Source organism: Myiozetetes cayanensis, unplaced genomic scaffold, assembly GCF_022539395.1.
Source record: "Myiozetetes cayanensis isolate MyiCay16 unplaced genomic scaffold, myiCay2020 scf2-11, whole genome shotgun sequence".
NCBI lineage: Eukaryota > Metazoa > Chordata > Aves > Passeriformes > Tyrannidae > Myiozetetes > Myiozetetes cayanensis.
Window position 1 is genome coordinate 85,352,940 of NW_026087411.1, and position 12,843 is coordinate 85,365,782.

At 43.5% G+C, this 12,843-nt stretch overlaps 1 protein-coding gene across 2 annotated transcripts in view; it reads left to right on the top strand.

Annotated features, from left to right (window-relative positions):
• Positions 1–2,463: 2,463 nt before the first annotated feature.
• OGFRL1 (opioid growth factor receptor like 1) overlaps positions 2,464–12,843 on the top strand; it is an 86,222-nt gene continuing 75,842 nt past the window's right edge. For both annotated transcript variants that reach the window (XM_050314710.1, XM_050314711.1), the window contains exon 1: positions 2,464–2,570. The gene's annotated coding sequence lies outside the window, so the exon portion shown is untranslated. The remainder of the gene's footprint in view (positions 2,571–12,843) is intronic.

The following is a 12,843-nucleotide window of genomic DNA, read 5'->3' on the forward strand; positions in this document are numbered from 1 at the left end:
TTGGCTGAATCTTTAGTTATATTCCTTGGATAAGTATTAGATGTCATTGGTCCTTCAACATCTCTTATATCTTGTCCAGTTTGAGCTGTGGATTTTGGGGGCAGGTTTATCTTTGGCAAGATGGTTGTACCACAGTGACATGCCTGGGCTCCATCCCTGGACTCGTGCCTGGCTGTGACAGAATTGCAAGCCTTTCAAGCAATAACAATGCCTTAACTTCTGGGATAAAGCCTGCAGACACCAGAAAAGTACCAAGTTAGCTCAGCAGGTGAGACCTTACTTGAGAAACAGAAATGCAGCAAAAAAATCTAACCCAAGGCTTTATTTGAGATACACAGGAGAGGATGCTGGCACCAACATGCTTACATACTGACATTCAGCTCTTAAGACAAAAGGCTGAGAAACAAGGACTTCCATGCAACGTATGGGAAAAAAATCCAAGTTAGCCCAGTCTATTTTTGTTAATTGTAATACTGAGGACTCTTCTATGGCCACAAGATACAGTGTATGGCATACAAGGAATTAGCTTTATTACTATTATATCTATGGCATGAGACTCCTACCATGGCAATCTTCATCTCTTCTTCCCCAGGCAGGAGGAAGCCTACATGGGCTACCCACCAGTGTGCTCTTACTGCCAGCATTCAAAATCAGCACCAACAACTGCAGACCCCTTATCCATTGCCGTTAATCACTAAGGATTGAGCGCAAATGTGTAAGGAGAATGTAAAGATAGAGGTGCAAGTAAGTGGAAAGTGGGATAAAACACAACAGCACTTTGCCAAAGGTATATTTTATGAAGCAAACGCAGTACCCTCTGTGAGCAGTGAAGTTCTTGAACAAGGAGAAGGCAGGAGATCCACCATGACTAGACCTCAGTCAGCATTTGGTACATGATTTCATGGAAAGCTGTTACAGAAGTTGGTGAGGTGCTGCAGAGTGGGTAAGGAGCTGGCTAAAGGGAAATGCCAGAGAGGAAATGCTTCTCCACAGAAAGATGTTCCAGAAAGATCAGGCATCATAACTAAAGTTTAACAGGTTCATCCACATGTTAAATTATGAGGTGTACTAGTGAAATTTCCAGATGGCAGGGGCTGTGAAGGACAACCAGGAGAAAGGTCAGGGTAGCCTGAAAAGGTTTTGCCTGAACTTGAGGACTGGAATAATGACCAGAGTTCAGGCACCAAGCAACAAGGTTACATACTTTGGGAATAAAGCATAAACACACCAGGTTTGAGGTGTGTAACTGTGAGTTACTAGGTAGGACTGAGTGGTGCATACTTGTGGGTCACCAAATGAGCATCAACAGTGAGAAATGGTCTTAAGATGAGACAGGAGATTCAGATCAGATATTAGAAGAAAAAATTTCAGTGTTACGGTGGTCAGGCACTGGAATAAGTTGCCCAGGGAAGTGTTGGAGTCACCATCCCTGGAAGTGTTCAGGGGGCATTTAGATCTGGCACTGGATGTTGTGGTTTAGTGATTTCGAGGTTACAAGCGGTAGCGCTGGGTGGATGGTTGTACTTGATGATCTTGAAGCCTCTTCCAACCTTGATGATTCTATGACAGTCATGGGAAGGGCAGTGAGACCTCAAACTAGTGGCTTTCGCCTCGGAGCTATTATTATTTCGTCTGCTCACTGCTTGGGTATATAAGGGACTTCGTGTTCCTTACAATACAAAACTGGCATAAGGGCGAATCAGACGAGGCTTTTGGCCGTGTAAGAGACAACCACTAGAGCCAGACAGCTCTTCTCAGACTGTGCGGCTGCTCCGGTCTCTGCCAGCTCCCCTCTCCGGACCCCCAGCGGGGACGTCACTCTGCTTTTTCGCAAGCCCGTTTTGCCCGTCTACTGCTCCCGTCTCCCCAGCCAAATCTCGGCGGAGGCAGGCGAGGCAGGACGGGGCCTGCAGGCCTGGGTACCCGGGCCGGCCGCGCCGCTGTGGGACCTCACGGGGCCGGGACGCGCTGCCCTCACGGAGCCCGGGGAGCCCCGGCCGGCCCCGCTCCGCGCGCCGCGCGGGGGAGGCGGGCCGGCCCGCTGCTCCGCGCCCCATTGGCTCAGCCGGGGCACCCTCCGCGCTCCGCGGCGCCTCATTGGCCGGGGCTGCCCCTCTGCCCCGAGCCGATTGGCGGAGCGCGCCGGGATCCCGCCGGCGGGGGCGGCGCTGGGCGGGGGTGGCTGCTCGGTCACCTGCGGCCGGGGCGGCCCCGCCGCGCTCTGCCGGCCCCGCCGGGGCGGCCGCGGCGCCAGCGGGACGGCCGGGCAGAGCCGGGGAGACAAAGAGCATGGCGAGGGGAGGAGGGGCCTGCGCCGCCTCCCCCGCCGCGAAAGGCGCTCCGGGGGCGTACAATGCCCGGCACAGGGCGGGCTCGCTTCCCCCCGCCCCCTTTCTCCGCCCCTGTGGCCGGGCCGGCGGGGGGCGGGGCTGGGCTGGGCTGGGCTGGGCCGGGCCGGGACGGGACGGTCTGGGTTGGGCTGGAGGCGGCCGTCTGGAGCGGGCCCACTGTCTGCCGCAAGTTTCGCCCGGAGTGGGAAAGTTGGGCGCGGCGCGGCAGGACCCGGCCAGGTAAGCAGCGGGCGGGGGTCCCGGTCACCGGCGGGCCGGGCCGGGTGCCCGCTCCGCCCGCAGCTCCCCGGCCGTGCCCGCTCCGCCGGCCGGGGCCGCAGGTGCGGCGGGACGGGGCGACCGTGCCCGATGCGGGTCAGGCAGTCCCCGGGGCTGGGAACTTTTTAGGAACTTTGAAGGCTGCCTGCCCTAGTCCCTGTCTGGGGAGAGCCGCCGCTGCCCGCGGCACCTGGCCCGAAACCCGGCGGGGCTGCCAGGGCCGGAGCGGGAACCTCCTGAAAAACTCATCCTAAAGTCGCGTGGAGTTACGAGCCTACCTGTGGAGAGGTGCCGGGACCGCTGCCCTTATAGAAGGAAAACTCTGCAGCGTGTTTTCCTTTGGCGTCTGCACAGAGTGTGGCTCTCTGCTGGTTTTTCTCAACTCTCGAATGATTCTTTAGCTCTGCTATTGAGTAAATATTGTTCATGTCACAATGATTATAGTACTGTTGTGAGGCCTTGGTCAGGATTTTAATCCTTTTAGTTTATACTGAAATGGAGACTTTTTTTTTTTTTTTTAAAAACTAACTAGTGATCTGATCATCCAATTTGAGGGGTGATTTAAATTAATCTGTACTTAGTGATAAGTTTTTTCAGCATTAGTTTTAAGATATCTTGAGCTAGTTAGCTGAAGTTTGAATTCCCAGAAATGTTTAGAAGTGAAGAGATAAATTGCTGGACTGCTTAAAGTCACGATTAATGTGTTCATAATTAATTCACTTACTGTGCCGTCCCCCTCTTCCTCCTCCAGATTTACATCCAGGCAGCTCAATTGCATATCAAAAGCCTCTTCTTATTTTCATATAGTAAATTATTAGACTTTCAGAGTGTTCTTGCTCCTTTTCTTCTCCCTTTGCTCTCACCCTCAACAGCTGAAATGAAATTTTAGGGCAAGTGTTCCTGTGTACCTCGTTAGACACAAGTAATAAAGATAGCTTAGCAATAGAAAAACCAGGACCATAAATAGCCATTATTTTCTATCAATGGTTAATTAGTTATCATCTTTACATCTGTACGTGCAAGTATCGGATGGGTAAAATTTTAAGATGAAAGTGGCACAGCAGCTCTGGAAGGTATTGTTACACATCACCCCAACTTAAGAAGAATATCTCTTTAAAACGTGTTGACATTTAATTGACCTTTGAAAGTTCATTCTGTTAATCATACTCAAAGCACTAAAGCTATGGTTGACTGATCTGGTGTTCGTACATTCCGCCGTGCTCAGCATATAAATTCTGCAGCATAATTGCTACTTATTGAGCAAGAGTTTCTTTTCTTCTCCGAAAATGAGAAAGTTTTGCTTCGCCTCCGGCTGGGTGCTATGGGTAGAGTTGTGAATCCAAATGCTTTTCTGCCATCAGTTGATGTGGCGGGTGTGGCCTCCAGCCAGGCAAGAAATTCCTTTGCTGAAACTGTGTTTTTTTCCTTCCTGAGGCCGCACATAGGGCAAGGTAACCTTGAGGGTTACTGCTGTATCTACTTCGAGTCAAAACACAATGGGGCGCTTCGCTTTTTTTTTGTTTTTTGTTTTAAGCTCTTCTATACTCCAGCTGTTTGGATGGAGAAGGCAGAGTTTGAAAAGCTTGATTGCAGAAGATACACCCAGCCCCCGCCCCCCCCCCCCAAAAAAGAAACTTGGCTCTTAAAATCAAACCTAATACACCCATGTTAAAACACGTACTACCTGCTTTATGGCTGTTGTCCATCGCTTTGTTGTAACTAAAGCTCATACCAAGAGTGGAAGTGTTACATGTGAACTCCCTTCAAAATATCTGGGTAAAGATTAATGTCTACTATGTTCACTTTCTATAGGATAGGTTTCCTGCTGAAATTAATGTTGTTGGCAATAGTTTTTGTGTGTTGAGATTTCTTGTGAATTCATGTCTTGAATTAATGAGTCTGTCTTTTGCCTCATGAGAAATGTTAAACGCAGTGTCTGTGATTCCTAATAGATCATTAGCTCTTTGCTGTTACCATTGAAAACTAATTAATAGCTCTTACTCTTAATTATAAATCTACTTATAAAGTTAGAGCCCTGGCAGTGCTTCTGTACTTTTCTAAGCTGTTGTCTCAATGCTGCTTTTGTACTGGAATCCCCTTACCTAACCATGAAGTCAGATGTGATGTTCAAGCTGCATTTGCAGCCAAGTAACTGCCCTGACAGTGCATAGGGTTAGGAGCTGTTAAAGCCCAGGGAGGAGGAGGGTGTCCTCTGAGCGAGTATTTTCAGCAGGGCTGCATTCACCAGCATGCAAGTGCTTTGAATACTAAAAAGTGATCCTGTGGTTGAGTTTTGTTTATTTTAGTACAATCGTTACAAGTGCCACATGTGATTCATTTCACTGACTCTTTAGAAAGCTGAGTGAAGATAAATAGACCAACAGCATGTCTGTACTTTCAGTACAGTTGACAGAAGGAGGAGGCAAAACATCCAAGGTAGCTTAAGGGCTGGAGTGTGCAGATGCCTGACCTGCAGTTGCCCTGATGCCCATAGCCCAGAGTTGGCCCTTGCTTTGCCTGTATGACCTGCAGGGAAAGACCATGCAAGGTGTCCTCTGGCTGCCCCTCAGAGGAAAACGATCAGAGTGTCTCAGGAACCAGCAGGACAGGTAGAGAGAGATCTGCTCTGCAGCTTAAATTTTATAGAGGCTTAGGTCTTCGGTCTAGATAGGTGAAGGTGTTAATCCATCTGTATTATTTGCAGTTGCAAACACTGTCCTAGAATGAAATACCTGAGTAGGGTCCCCTTTTCCAAAGTTTCTTCTTTAGGTCATATTGCTGATTTGGGAGAGTGATTTGAATATGGTGCCCTCCTGGGTAGCAGAAACTCCAGGGCTGAGCCTCTCCTGTTAAAAGCAGTGGACAAAACATGGATGGCGTTACCACACAGTCACAGGAATTCAACTGGAGTAATGAAAACTGGGTTCTAGGCTGTGGCTGCTACAGGCCTAGAGAGGGATTTAAACCTGAATGGTTCTTGACCTAGTGTTTGTATTGTACAAAAAGGTTCCTGGTGCAGCTGGTCGATTCCCACACTCCTTATTTCATTCAAATAAAGGACAGATCTGGAAATTGCACTTTCAGAGGCATGTTCTTGCATTTCAGCAGTTGAGGAATGAGAGGGCAAGCAGGGAATTTGAGAACAGCGTGGTGGTTTGGATGTGCGGTGCTGGTTCAAGCAGTGTTATGAAGGCTTCAGTGTTGGCACAAGTACCCACTGGCAGAAAGTTGTGTGCTCAGAGGGTAGTAGCAGCCAAGCACGGATGTTTGAAGTTTTAATAATATCTAAAACTTTATCAGGCACCTAAACTCTTGTGGGTTAAGAGGGAGAGTCTTATGAACTGATGGTTGATGTTCTTTGTGTCCACACTCTGAGGAGGATAATGTGAAGTTACTCACTGAAAACTATGGCATTGCATGAAAGGATTGTAACACTGGGCCATAAATTAACAGGAAAAGCTCATTCTGAACTCTGGTTTATTAATTCAGCCATTTGCATATATAATCCTTCACAGCAAAAACAGGTACTGTATAATTGTACCTTTTATAATAACAGAACCTACCATAGCAAATAGATTTGTGCACAGGAAAGTTCTCCCTTCCTCTTTTAAATTCAAGTGCGTAGAAACTAAGTTTTACATTATTCTCTAAGACTGCTTCTGCCTTCATGTTGAAGTAAAACACATTTTAATATGGTCTTGATCAGTGTTAGATCCACAGATGCCTTTCCTCTATAACCATTTGAAATTTTAGAAGCACATGTTGGAAGTGCAAATGTAGACAGGTTTAGTTGCATTTTAACACACTTGTCGGTCAAGGTGAGCCCAAGCCATCCTAATGTGACATGCCTGACATAATCCCAAGGGGATTAGTTGTTAAGACATTTGAAAAATAAAGTCAGGTTTTGCTTCAGTGTTTTTCCTCAGTGACACATGTTCTATATAAAAGGTTTTGCAGAAAGTTGATTATAAACTTTTCTGTGAGTCTAAGCAAGTGAGAGCTGTTCTTGAAGCTGTCAAGAGATGTTCTAATAGCTCTAATTTTTAGCTGACTACAAAGGCTGTATTTATCCACCAGGGATTTTCCTTGCTAATAACCATCAAAAAAAGGGTTTTTTGGTAGGAAGCCATTTTATAGGTGTCCTCCTGTTTCCTTATCTGTTTCTTTTCTTGAACCTCTGGGCAGTTATTTCTGCTGTCAGAAGCAAAATGCAGTTACACAACCTGTTTGCATCTGTGGAAGGCTGTGTGGGTGCAGCACTTAGAGTAACTCTTTTGTGACTTAAATGGGAAATTTTGGGCTGAAGGTGTGGAAGGAGGATAATTTTAAGTTCCCGATGCCTGAAGTTAACAGTAGGGTTTCTTCACAGTTTGTGCCTTCTTCCTACCTCTCGTTTCTCACATGCAGCTCTGTTTTAACTGTTTCAGTGGGGCTCACTCTGCCCTTTCCTCTCACAGAACTTCCTAGTGTGTGCTTTCTTTGGCGTGTCAGTGTTGATTACTGTGTTTTTTGAGCACTTTGGAGCTTCCACAGTGTCTTAACGTTTATGTGTTTATGCTGGTAAGCCCTCTCTTCCCTTGCTTTACTGCTCAATCTAATGCTTTTTCCTCACTTTGTAGGACTGAATTGTTCCTCTCTTTTAACTTGATGATTTTTTTTTTTTCCATGTGCATGTTAGTCTCTTGCAGCTTCTGCTTCTGGAAAGTTGGGAGGAAGGACCTTTTCAGGGGGATGAGGATACAGGTTAACATTAACAAGATTCAGGTTCATGGCCCTGTCAGTGTGATGTCAGCATTTTATCCAATAGGTCACAGTGTTTAATTACAAACTGTGGGAACAAGCAAGTGTTTAACTACCTTGAGGCTGATGTTCAGCCTCATTCTGTTCCCCCATGCCATAAGCCTGGTCACACCCAGGGAAAGGGAAGGCTGTTGGAAATAAATGAAGAATGGGACTTGAGTAGGTGTATTGCCCTAGTCTGTACATGTGCAAAGGGTAATGCATTTGCTGTACATGAACTCTCATTTCATTCTTTAAATATTGCTGTTATGTTTTACTTTCATAGTGCTGTGAATAAATAAGCATTTTCTAAATCAATTTAGCACACAGTGTTGTTAATGAAGTTGCTTCCTACATACTTTTAGTGGATGTTTTGCTTAACGTAGTACCCGGAAGTTCTCTTGCATCTAGCATTAATTTATGGTAATGTTCAAGTACTTTTGGGACAAGAGTAATCAATGCATAGCACAACTTAATAGGTAAGGATGTGTAAGCTGAAGCCATGCAGACTCTTCTGTAACATCTGGGGTTTGTGCACTTTGGAGCACATTAAGTGAAAACAATCTTGTGGCCAGAGGTTGTATTTGTTTTGATCTACTGGAATTGAAGGACAAACATTATGATTGTGCTAATTATTTTGAGAATCTTTATGTCCCAGTTCTGTGTTTGAGCTCTGTACAAGGGAAGGAGTGATGGGAGAGAAAAATGGCCTTCCCTGTATTTGCAGGGTAGTTGGGATGGGTGCTGTGTCCTGGCGATGGGCAAGCAGAACTGACTCCTCCATTAATTACCTGACCCTGAAATCAGAAATATAAGAGTAAACTTGTAGCATGTGAGGTGTGAGTCACTGGACCAACAAAAGGATCAGAGTTCAAGTCCCTGCTTTTCCCAAGAAAGGTATAAAAGTAGTGCTGGTATCCCTCTTTAGTCTTCACTTGTTGCTGCAGGTCACTGATGGAGAAGATGTGTTTATCAAAAGCATCCTTGTTGCATGTGGTCACACACAGCAGGGTGTAAAATATGTTCTTCAGAGAACGTATTTACAGCACAAATTACATGTCGTGAATAAAGGACATAAGAAATGTAAGTTAGTGCATAGTTTGCAAAATACAAGATGAAAGCATTCTAGAAATTCTAGGAGGATGTTGGAGCAGAGTTTTGTGTTTGAAGATGGTTCTGGTCAGCCCGACTCTGTTTGCTCCTGTGCGCAGGGAATCTCTGATATGTGCCATGCCTGTAGTGTGTCCCCTGTGCCAGAGGCTTGTTACCACTGCAGTTGTGTTTTGCCTTCCTTTTGAATATGGACAATACAGCTGAATGAGCTGTGTGCTATAGGTAGTTTGATCATGCTGTCAAATCTAAATAGATATTCTCTGCTAAGCTTGGGATCTGTCATGTTGTGCTCTCTTGAGTAGTGCTTCTACCAAATAGCCATGAGAAGAAATTATTGCCATTGGGGGCTGTTTTCTGGTCCAATATATGCTCTTTATTCTTGTTTTGACCCAGTACATGGTCTTTGTACTTAGCTGGAATAGGAAACCGTGAAGTCAAGTGTTCTGTGTTGGCACTGGCACAGCGACGCGTACTTAGACACGGCTTCAGGCTGGTCTCTGCTCCACTCACGGTGCTCAGTTCTGCCGGCAAGGAGAGCAATGCTGTGCACCCCGTGGGCATCACCCACTTCTGCCACCCGATAGGAGAGGACAGTTGAGCTTCTTGCATCTTCCTTTCTGGACACTACTTAAGGTTTGTGGGATTCACAGTGATGCCCTTATGGCACTGAAATGGAGAGCAGTAAACAAGGCTGTACTGCTTGCTGATTCTATAGAGAGCATAAGTAGTGCTGATATCCCTCCTTAGCCTTCACTTGTTGCTGCAGGTCACTGATTGATGGAGAAGATGTGTTTATCAAAGGCATCCTTGTTTCTTGTGGTCACATACAGAGTGGGTTCAAGTACCTTCAAAAGGTGTCAGGAGTGCAAATTGATAAATAATAAACTTAGAGTATATACATTTTAGTTAATAAGTCCTACGTCCTGCACTTCTCTTGGTTTTGTTGTGTGCTCATAACTTAGATTTCAGAACTGTTGTGTGAGTGTTATCCTGCTATTTTAGACTGGTATACTTTAGTTCCCCTCATGTTCTTTCTGTGCTCTTCTCAATCTCTATTTCTTTGGTTTCCTCCTAATAATCTAGTTCTGTCTTGTGTGTCTGTCCATCCATCTGCAAAGGGCTTCTGTATGTCCTTTTGTCTAGAATGACTGCATGAATAAATTCCTTCTCCATTGTAAAGGCATAACTAAGAGTACTGTGTGGGGATTTTGTTTTTCTGAAGTGATGCTCAATCTCAAATTTATTGTATGGTTGGTTTTGGTTGTGTAATCTATATGTTTCTTAACATAATAAGTAAGAGAAGTTGTTATACCTACCTCTGGTGGGGAACTTAACTAGTTCAGTATAGGTTCTGAATACTTAATGCTGCCTTAGCAGTTAATCTTTATCTTAGAGACAGCTGCATTCAGGAGTAATGTGTCACTTTAAACACATTTTGAGTTTTAAATGACTGTACCAGAAAAAGGCATAGTTTTAATAATGGTTGTTAAAAGCTGTCTGACTTCTTGCAATGAGAACTATGTGACCTGAGCTGCTGAACTTCTGGAATTACAATAACTTCTGTTCATATATGTGATATGAATTCCTGGAAATCTAAGGAGCAGTCTTTGGCAGATGAAGAATGTAATTCTCCCCGGAGGTGTGGGTATCTCTCATGAAAGGAACTGAAGTAGAATCAGCTGGTATCTAAGAAGTACAGTTCTTGGGCTTTTTTCTCCAGATATATTGCTAGTGAGGGTGCACCTTAGTAGTCATTCACTTGGATAGATTAAAAGCTGATTAAAATTCTTAATGATTATACTCTGAGTTTTGGGAAGAGGCTCAAGAAAATGCACTACATGTTGTTCCTGATTTTACCAATAGTTTTGACATCTCGTTCCCAAACGTTTGGATATTTTGTATCTCATTTTGGTGCGTAATTTCAACTACTTGTCTGTAACTGCCGCCTTAGCGCAGGGAGAGCCTCCTGCTTCAGGCATTTTAGAGTCAGTTCAAATGCAGTTGGGAGAATCAGATTCATCTGCAACAGTTGGAGATACTCATGCTGTATCGTAACAGCTGTGAACTTGAGTTCATGTAAGTAATGTGTGCTTAATCTTCCTGTGCTGTCAGTGACAGCAAGAGGAGGAATACTTTTTCCCATATTTAATGATCCTAAAGTTTTTGACAAACAAATTAGAAAATGTAGACTACAAAGCAAGTTAGGAAATAACTTCCACAAGTTAAGGTTTTTTTCAAATTCTATGCAACTTTGAATTTGTATTTTTATCTGTTGGTATTCCAGAGTTAATCTGATATGGTTAAAATCTAATTTACTTGTCTGAGTTTCTATATCACCTCATCTATATCTGTGTGGAAGATAACAGAAAATGTAAAGGCCCTGGTTTTGAATTCTAGGAACACTTGGAAAGTTTTGGTTGAGTTGCTTTTTTTGTTAGTTTGTTTTTGTTGTTTTTTTCTTTGTCACTGATAATCCATTAATCTGGTGTGGAAATTTCATAAGAGTGAGAGAAAAACAGTTGAAAGCTTTTTTTTTTTTTTTTTTTAGCTGAACAGGGCTTAAGTGCTACCAGTTTGCCTTTTGCTCATTCTCTGACATGAACTGTAAATTCATGAAGACATTGTTCCTTTTGTCTTACCTTTATTTGTTCACAACCTTATCAAGATGAATGTGTATCAAGCCCTGGTGATTGCTATTCAAGTCTTGGATACTTTATTCTTATGGAGGTGTTAAGGAAGACTTTAAAAATTAAAAATCAGCGTAGTAAAGATAACTGATGGAATTCTCTTGCATAACAATTCATACTATGTGATAAAGTGCCTCACAGTTTTAGATTGACCTTGCTTTGACTTTCATACAGATATAATCTGTTTGATGTGTTTTGAAAGTGCAAAGGAAGCCATACATGTAGTGGAATTGTATATTGTTGCTGACATAATGTCCTTCACCTAATTAATTCAAGTTTTTAGGATTTTATAGGCTCCCTACTTTGTCCCCCTTTAAGTTGTAGATATTGAGCCAGTGCGTTTACAAATAAAAGTCTAATTTCAGTGTCATGGCTAGGTGTAATTAAGGTGAAATATTTTCATTTTGCAATCAGTGCTTTGCATTTGAGGATTTTTTTGTTGACCTTTTTTGTTACAGTCTGTACCTATTGCTTTACAAGGTGACAAGTGTTTTTCTTAGCTGGCTTTTGCTAAATAAGATAGAACTTGCCAAAATAGGAACTTTTTTTTTTTTTTTTTTTCCAAAAGTATTGTTACAGTAAATGAATTTTCCTACCATCCTGTTCCTCAGTAGACCTCACACAAGAATGGCCAATACCTCCTTGTATTGTGAACCTTTGTGAAAGTTGGGGACCTTACTGAGAGTTTCATAGCTTGTTATGGCTCTCCTCTTTCACAGCTCTCCTAAGAAGAGGGTGAGTGGATCCTGTGGCTCTGGTGTGTTATATAGATGCCAAGTGCTAGGAATTTCTGGAATGGAGAGTTGTGCAGCACTGATAAAGTTTGCTTTGTTTCCTTAGTGACTTGACCCATTGAGAAAATGTGATTCCTTAGGAAGCTTTAATAGCTCAAAGTTGGTATTGAATAAAGGGAAAGGCCTCAACATAATTCTGCTTGTTTTCACCTGCTGCCTGAAAGATTAATTTTCTTAACCTTAGTATAGAAAATATAACCCTGAGTTTTGAAAGTGATTTATAGAGATCCTTCACACTTATCAGTTTGAATAAATACACCACAGGCTTCTGAATCCCAGCTACAGTCTTTTCATAACCTACTTGGCTTACAGTGTGGTAATTTCATTTGGGGCAAGAAAGTTTCAAGGAAAAACACCTTCTAATTAGAGTGATATAATCACTCTGCTGGCCTGCTGCGGTTTCATATGACTTCAGAAAAATAGTTGAGTGATTAATCTTTAATTTTCCCCATCATTAACTTAATAAGGAAATGGCAGATAGAATGAAAAACAAACAGCAGAACTGTACAACCAAGATGTTGTTATGCCAAATCTTTCTGGCTTTTTCATTTCGTGAGAAGTGCTATTCTGTCAACTGCGTGAAGTGCAGCAGCAAATGGTTAGCTCAGATAATTCGTAGAAATCTCCTAGCAGGTTTGAACTTTATTGAAGCCTTTGCAGAGCTTGCTACACAACTTCTTGCCTCTTCCTCATAGTCCTCAGTGGGCTGTGTGGTGGGGTTTTTTCCACAGTTTTATTTTGAAGCAAATGTTGCCTAAACTAACTTCTAATATCATATAATTCCCTTGCACCCACTTTTTTGTGGGGCAGAAGACATTCCAGACACTGTAGTGAAATACCCTTAGGAAGGGTTTGGTTCTA